The following is a 9131-nucleotide window of genomic DNA, read 5'->3' as shown; positions in this document are numbered from 1 at the left end:
TTTCTTTTATGCAAAGGATTTGATTTAAAAGCTAAATAAGTTGTTTGATTCTTTACAGAAAATGCCTCCCAGAAGAGATACCGGCACCAACACCCAGAATGAAAAAACCAACAACAACAACAACAACAACAACAACAACCAAGATAATACCAACCAGAATGCAAACCCATGACCCATAGACCCAGCAGTAGCCCAGATTCTTCAGATCTTGGCTCAACAAACAATTCACCTGACTCAACAGCAACAAAGACAGACTAATCCCCAGGTAACTTTCAAAACTTTTCAGGCGGTGAACCCACCAGAATTCAAGAGTTCCTTAGATCCAATTGAAGCAAATTTTTGGTTAAAAGAAATAGAGAAGTCGTTTGCTTTAGTTAAGGTAAAGGAAGAACAGAAGGTTGAGTTTGCAAGCTATTATTTGAAGAATGAGGCAACCTATTGGTGGGAAACTGTGAAGACATTAGAAGGTACATATGTTATTACTTGAGAGAGGTTCAAAGAATTGTTTTTAGAAAAATATTTTCCCCAGTTTGTTCAGGATCAGATGGAGCTGAAGTTTTTAGAGCTAAAGCAAGGAAATATGTCGGTAGCTGATTTTGAGAGCAAGTTTGAAGAGTTGTCAAGGTTTGTGCCATCATATGTGAATACTAACAGGAAGAAGGCCAAGAGATTCCAGCAAGGTCTAAAGCCATGGATCAGAGGGAAGGTAGCCATATTTGAATTGGATACCTATGCAGGAGTTGTACAAAAGGCCATGATTGCAGAAACGGAGAGTGAGATGTCATAGAAAGAAAAAGAAAGTAAGAAGAGAAAGTTTGAAGGGAATGAAGGACAGTCACAACCAGGAAAGTTTCCAAATTTTAAGAAGGGCAAGTTCCAGCCAGGGAGATATTTTAATGTCAAGAAACATAATAAAAGTGACGGATGAAAGGCATATGTCATAGCCTACTCGTTTATTCGAGTATTTAACTCAACTCAAATAAGAATGTAATAAGTAAATAGTGGATCAAGCATCAGAGAGATCTCACAAAGTAACATCTGTCAAAGAATAAAGAAACATTGTTCATCTGCAGACTTGAAGATTCACTGGAAGAAGTTCAAGAATTTGATCATGCCTCAGTGATATAAATCAAGATCGTGGATTTAATCAAGTGACAGAGATCTCGTCAAGGTATCATTTATTACAAGGATTCAATCAGAACAACAAAGTCAAGACATGAAGAAACGTCACGAAAGTTAGTCACTCATGAACCAGACAGTACATCGAGTGTCAGCATTGAAGTGACGGAATTGATTCATAAGTCTCAGAGACTTTAAGAAGATTGTCAGAAGAATGGATGCTGCTCAGGGTTAGTATTAATTCACTATTAATTAATTAAGTCATATAATTTAATTAAGAGAATAAATTAAATCTGCAAGGATTAATTTATTGATTAATTGAATTAAATTGATTAATTAATTTAGAATTAATAATGAAGATTTTCAGAATGTTAATTGATTAAAATCTGTGATAATTCTAAAAAGACAACTGATTGTACTAGTATGACAATCGGTATGACAATTGATAGTCATACCGAATGTCTTGCTAATTCAGTTGATTGTATTGATAGAATTTTCAATTAGATTAAAATCAATTATGTATTCAGAAAAACAATTTCAATTGTACTACTATGACAATCGGTATGACAATCAATAGTCATACCGAAAGTCTTGCTAGTTCATTTTAATTGTCTTCCTAGCTCTAATAGATTGTCTCACCGAAAGTCTTTCAAGCTCAAATAGATTGTCACACCAGTTCAACAACTTAGGCTGTGATTGATTAAAAGAAAGCAGAAGACAATATCAACAGACTACTCAGCAAAAACAAAGCAGCACATACAGAACAAGAAAACACAGCAGAAAACAAAAGAAAATATTTCATCATTCATCTGCTTATTCAAGATCAAATATTCTAGTTTGTTAATGTTAAATCCAAACCACTAGAATTACTTATCTTGTTCTTGTATATCAATCTAGCGGATTAAAATCCCTAGAACTTAATCTCAAATCGCTTTTAGCATTTGATCTTTTAATTACAAAACTAGAAAAAGTTCATGTCGAATTTATTCTAAATTTGTAATAATTGATTTGAGATTAATCCCTTGTAATCGATACCGTAGTTGTAACACCTTTCAAGTTTAATAAAAGTTTTATTTAACTTGAATTTTGTTTCACAATTTTATTCCGCATTTTATTCGACGAAACGGTATTGTTTGCATTCAACCCCCCCTTCTACAAACAAATTGGGACCTAACAATTGGTATCAGAGCCTTCTGATTAACGTACAAATCAAGATCCTAGACTTTTGTGTTTCTTTCACTTCTTGAATTTTTATTCACTCAAAAATTCATAATGACTACACAAAAAGTTGGAACCGTTAAAATTCCACTTTTCGATAAAGAAAATTATGTGATGTGGAAGAAGAAGATGCTACTGTTTTTACAGGTTGCTAATCCCAAATATTTGCAAGTGTTGAAGAAGGGTCCAAAAATTCCTATGGTTATTGAACCAGAGATAATAGAGAATGATGTGGTGATCACCAAAGTGAGAACTTATGTGAAGGATCCTGAGGACTTCTCTCCTGCTGAAATAGAAGAAGCTTCCCTGGATGCTAGCCTTCAATTAATCTTAGTAGATTCCCTTAATCCCCTAATGAACAGACATGTGATGAATTGTAAAGATTCTAAACATATCTGGGAAACTATTGAGATTATTAATGAAGGCACAGAGGAAGTTAGGGAGAACAAACTAGAAATCCTAACCTCTGAGTATGAATACTTTAAATCTAATCCAGGAGAAGGAATCACTGAAGTGTTTGAGAGGTACAATGCATTGATCAACAACCTGAACATTAATGGTAAATACTATTCCATCAGGGAGGTCAATAAAAAGTTCCTTTTAACACTGCCAACTCATCTCGAACATAGAATCACTGCCATAAGAGAAGCAAGAGATCTGAGTGAGATTTCTTTGGAAAGGCTATATGGTGTGTTAAAGACTTATGAGTTGGAGCAGATTCAGCAGAAGGAAGTTTACGGGAAAGGAAGAGTGGTCAGCACGTCTACAGCTCTGGTAGCTGATGAACAACAACAACAACAACCACTATATCAACAACAATCTCAACAGTCAGATAGAATGGTACAGTCTTCCAAGGTTGAAGATAATGTGATAGTAGCAGAATTTGATTCACCTACTACAAATCAATCAGGAGATGATTATTATTCCTTGGAAGAACTGGAGCAATTGGAGGATGAGTCAATGGCCCTGATTGTCAAGAGATTCTCAAATGTCAGATTCAAAAGGAATCCCAAGTTCAAGTACAAGTCCAACTACAACAGATTCCAGAAAGGTGGATCTTCATCCTCTAATACCAGCAGTGGTGGGTATAAAACAGGGATGGTTGATCGAAGCACCATTCGATGCTTCAACTGTAATGAGTTGGGACACTTTGCCACAGAATGCAGGAAGCCAAAACAAGCAAGGAAGAACTCTTACGATTCTAATCAAAAGAGTAAATCTGAAAGGGCGTACCTGGCAAAGGGAAGAAGCTGGGATGATACTGACAGTGAAGATGAAGAAGTTGGGAATCTTGCTCTCATGGCTAGTGATGCAAGCACCTCATCGTCAAGAAAAGAGGTAAAACTTTCTGATGCTGAAATGGTTTATCATCTAAGAGGTAACTTAGATTGTGCTCGTCGTGATAATGAATTGTTAAATCAACAAATCAAAGACCTTGAGAAAGAGGTCAATGAATTGAGACTTGTGCATATTAATCAAGATAAACTTAAAGACCAAGTATCTTTTCTAGAGAATAGAGTTGACTGTTATAGACAACTCGAAACTATTCTCAAAGACAAGATCACCAGTCTTGAGGCTAAGGTTAAAGCTTACTTTAATTCTTGTTCGAAGTCCAAAGAGTTTTACAATAAGCAAGCTGTTAATCAAACACATGGAATAGGTTATGATTACAATGCTGCTATTGGAAAATTAGGCATAAACTCCCCTCCTCATGTATGTGCTAAAGGCAGGGAAGTACCACATGTGCTTAAGGGTGTTGATGAACCCCTCTATAAGGAATCAATTGCTGAACCATTTGATGAGACCTCTTTTATTATTCAAGAAGAAATCCGTGCTGAAGATAATGCTAATGGGAAAGCTGTCTCCAAGTCAAGTGTGTCAAAAGTTCCAGTCAAGGTTGTGAAAGCAACTGAGACTAACTCAGACACACATGAGTTGGATAGCACAAATGCCATGTCTACCATGCATAAGTTGCCTATTGTTAATCCTTCTCATAAAGCATGTGGTGTTCCTGATTGTATGTCTTGTGCTTTTAATCTGTTGTTTGCTTATTTTAATGGTAAGCATGCTTCTAATGATAAGACTACTCCTCGTCAGCATGTGAATAATAGAAAGCATGATAGGTCTAAGACTGCTAGTCCTCCTAAAGCTAGAAAGGAGACATTTGTGCCTAAGCCTAAACATAAATCTGATAAGGCTGTTTTAAAGGTCAAATGTTCAGTCATTGAGAATGTTGAGAATAGTGAAATTAAGAATGTTGTTTTGCCTGATAAAGGCCAATTTTACAAGTATGCCGGACCCAGCCAAGCTTGGGTTCCGAAGAAGTTCTAATCCATTTGTATTGCAGGGCATTAAACAGGTACAACCGGTAGTGTGGATTCTTGACAGTGGATCGTCAAGACATATGACCGGAGATAGAGCCCTGCTATCAAATGTGGTTGAGAAAGCTGGCCCAGTGGTTACCTTTGGAGATAACAGCAAAGGTTTAACGGAGGGATATGGCTGTTTGCAAGCTGGAAATGTTATCATTGAAAATGTATATCTTGTGCAAGGACTTGAACACAATCTGCTTAGCATTAGTCAGTTCTGTGACAACGGCTACAATGTTTTATTCGACAAGCTGAAGTGTCAGATTCTGCACAAGAAAAGTGAAAAACCCTCCTTAATGGGAATACGGAAAGGAAATCTGTTCGTAGCTGACATGAACTCTGGAAGCAATCTTGAAGTCAATTGTTTCTATGCAAAAGCATCGTCAAATGAGAGTTGGCTATGGCACAAGAGACTTTCCCATCTCAATTTCAAGACAATGAATTCTCTTGTCAAAAGAGAATTGGTAAGAGGTCTGCCTCAGCTGGAATTCTCTCCAGAAGGACTATGTGAGGCTTGCCAGAAAGGAAAGTCAAAGAAAGCAAGTCACAAAGGCACTGACACATCTTCCATAACTGGTGTTCTGCAATTATTGCACATGGATTTATTTGGTCCAGTTAATATCCTTTCTATGTCAAAGAAGTGTTACTGTCTTGTGATAGTTGATGACTATTCCAAGTATACGTGGGTTTTATTTCTTCACTCTAAGGATGAAACACCACAAGTTGTGATTGATCATATCAAGATGATTGAGTTAGATTCTAACGTCCCTGTTAGAGCAATAAGGTCAGATAATGGAATAGAATTCAAGAATGCACTTCTAAATGGATTCTGTACAGACAAAGGGATTACCAGACAATTTTCAGCTCCTAGAACCCCTCAGCAAAATGGAGTGGTAGAAAGGAAGAATCGTACATTGATTGAAGCTGCAAGAACGATGTTAAATGAATCAGGTCTTCCAATGTACTTTTGGGCTGAAGCTGTCAATACTGCATGTTATACTCAGAATCGAACTCTAATCAACAAAGACTTCATGAAAACTCCTTATGAGATTTTGAATGAACAGAAACCTTCTATCAAATACTTTCATGTATTTGGTGCCAGATGCTTCGTGCTCAAGGATGGAGATGATCGTCGTGGTAAGTTCGAGGCAAAGGCATATGAGGGTATTTTTGTTGGATATGGAAGAAGATCATATAGAGTGTATATCATTGATCAACACAAAGTAACTGAAAGTGTCAATGTTACATTTGATGACACTAAACTCCCTAGTATCCAAACTGAAGATCCTTCTGAGAAACTGAAGTTTGATGATACGTCAGATTCAGAGTCAGAACATGGTCAAGAACCTGAGGTTGTTGCTGTTGAAGAACCTGTTAATCCTGATAATACTCAAGGTAATAGTGATGGAAACTCTGGAAACAATGGAGATACCACTGCTACTGACGGAGAATCTTCAAGTCAACATGGCAACAACTCAGGGGGAGATGCTGAAGGATCATCTAGTAGGACACAACATCACAATGAATTTCAAGGCGAATCATCAAGATCAAATCTTCCAAGACAGACTGTCTGGAATAAAGCTCACCCTTTTGAGTTGATTATTGGTGATCCAGATGTTGGAGTCAGAACTAGACGTGCTACTCAAAATGAGTGTCTGTTCTCAGGATTTCTTTCTGAGATGGAACCTAAGAAAATTGAAGAAGCACTAACTGATCCAGATTGGGTGATTGCTATGCAAGATGAACTCAATTAGTTTGAAAGTCAACAAGTCTGGAAACTGGTACCTAGGCCTGTACACAAGAAAGCTGTTGGTACAAGGTGGGTATTCAGGAATAAACTAGATGAAGATGGTGTGGTTACAAGAAACAAAGCAAGACTGGTAGCTAAAGGGTATTCTCAAGCTGAAGGTATTGATTATGATGAAACCTATGCTCCAGTGGCTAGACTTGAGGCCATCAGGATATTTCTGGCATTCGCAGCATTTTCAAACTTTAAAGTTTATCAAATGGATGTCAAGAGCGCCTTTCTGAATGGAAAGCTGGATGAAGAGGTATATGTAGAGCAACCTCCTGGTTTTGAAGATCCAGATCATATGGATTTTGTCTTCTTTCTTTTCAAGGCTATCTATGGGCTAAAACAGTCACCAAGAAAATGGTATGACACTCTCTCTGAATTTCTTATTTAAAATAGCTTTATTAGAGGTGTCATAGACAAAACTCTCTTTTCTAAAAAACATAAGAATGATACTATATTAGTCCAAGTCTATGTGGATGATATAATATTTGGGTCTACTAATGATAATCTCTGTAAGAGATTTGCTAAGTTAATGCACAGCAAGTTTGAAATGAGCATGATGGGAGAGCTGAAGTTCTTTCTTGGATTACAAGTAAATCAAAGGTTAGACGGAACATTTATTTGTCAATCCAAGTATCTCAAGGAACTCCTCAAAAAATACAATCTGGAGGATTCTGCATCAGCAAGGACTCCATCAACTACAGCTGTCAAGCTTGGACCATGTGAAAACTCCATTAAGGTAGATGTCACAAGCTACAGAGGTATGATTGGCTCGTTACTCTATCTTACTGCAAGTAGACCAGATATTATGTATGCTACATGCCTATGTGCAAGGTTCCAAGCGGATCCTAGAGATATTCATCTCGTTGCTGTTAAACGAATCTTAAGATATCTTAAGGGAACACCAAATCTAGGTATTTGGTACCCTAAAGAATCTGGTTTTAACCTTGTCGGATATACAGATTCAGATTATGCAGGAAGTGTTGTTGATAGGAAAAGCACCTCAGGAAGTTGTCAATTCTTAGGAAGCAGGCTAGTCTCATGGTACAGCAAGAAACAGCAAACAGTTTCCAACTCAACGGCCGAGGCTGAATATATTGCTGCTGGAAGCTGCTGTGCTCAGATCTTGTGGATTAGGAACCAACTACGAGACTATGGCTCTGTATTGAACAAGATTCCTATTTTATGTGACAACACAAGTGCAATAGCCATCACCAACAACCCTGTGCAGCACTCGAGGACAAAGCACATTGACATCAGGTATCATTTTATTAGAGAGCACGTCATGAATGGTACTGTTGAACTATTTTTTGTTCCAACAGAAGAACAAATAGCAGATATTTTCACTAAACCACTTGACGAATCCACATTTACCAGATTAGTTGGTAAATTGGGCATGTTAAATAGTTTTTGTGATTAATTTAATTAATATCTGGAATCTGTTCTTGAATGAATTTACAAATGAATTTTTCATAAATGAAAAATTAATTTGCAAATTTATTTTATCATTTTATCATATTTCTTGCTTATTTCTATGTAATATATATTATCTTATCTATGTTATTTACTCTACTTGTTAATTTAAAATATCTCAGAATATTTTATTTCCTCTAAAAATATTTTTCTATGAATTTTATTTGCTAAAATTCAACAGAAATCTATTTTTGGAATAAAAATAATTAATTCTGAAATATTGTCTTTATTTTCTGTAAAAATTTTAAGTATTTATTTCAGTTTTACTATTTTGTAATAAAGTTTCAGTACATTAATAGTTGTCTGTACATATTCATTTTGTTTTTCTACTGCAAAGACAATCGGCAAGACAATTAAAATTGTCTTGCTGAAAATCATTTCAGTAAACATGAAAATATAAATCTGTTAATGCTTATTTTATCTTATTCTAGAAAGACAATCGGCAAGACAATTGAAATTGTCTTGCTGAAAGTCATTTTAGTAATAATGATTGCTTATTTTAAAATCAGATTAATTTTATAACTGGCAAGACAATCGGTATGACTATTGATTGTCATGCCAGTAATAAAATTAATATCAGAATTATATTGTTTTATTTTGTACTGGTATGACAATCGGTATGACTATCAGATTGTCATACCAGTTATTTATTTTTATTTGTTTCTTTTCCTTCTTTTGCCTGGTATGACAATCGGTATGACAATCCCGGATTGTCATACCAGTTGTTATATAAAGGCATGTGCTGTGTTATTTTAACCATTTCATCAGTTCACTTCATTTTCAAAAAATTTCTAACAGTTTTCACTCTCATTTTCTCTCTTCTCTCTCCTCAAAAAAAAAAAAAAAAAAAAACAGTCACCATATTTCCTTGCTCGAGTTTTTACTCAGCACACTTAATCATCACTTTAGTGATATATACATATAAGTATATACATAAAGAAGTGCTGTTGAATTTTCTTAAAAATAAAAGTTATTATAAAAAAAAAAAAACGCAAAAATCAAATTAAAATCAGTTTGCCCCTTCAAATTCCATTTTAATTTTAATTTCTTATTTGTGTCTTTTGGTGTGTCAAAACTGTGTTAGTGATTTAAGAATTTTAACGAGATACATTTCTGTCTAAATTTTTCGATTATAATTAATTTAATTCGAATTATTA

The sequence above is a fragment of the Apium graveolens genome, chromosome 1, assembly GCF_009905375.1.
Source record: "Apium graveolens cultivar Ventura chromosome 1, ASM990537v1, whole genome shotgun sequence".
Classification (NCBI taxonomy): domain Eukaryota; kingdom Viridiplantae; phylum Streptophyta; class Magnoliopsida; order Apiales; family Apiaceae; genus Apium; species Apium graveolens.
The sequence above is the reverse complement of the archived record's forward strand: the minus strand, read 5'-3'. Positions refer to the sequence as shown.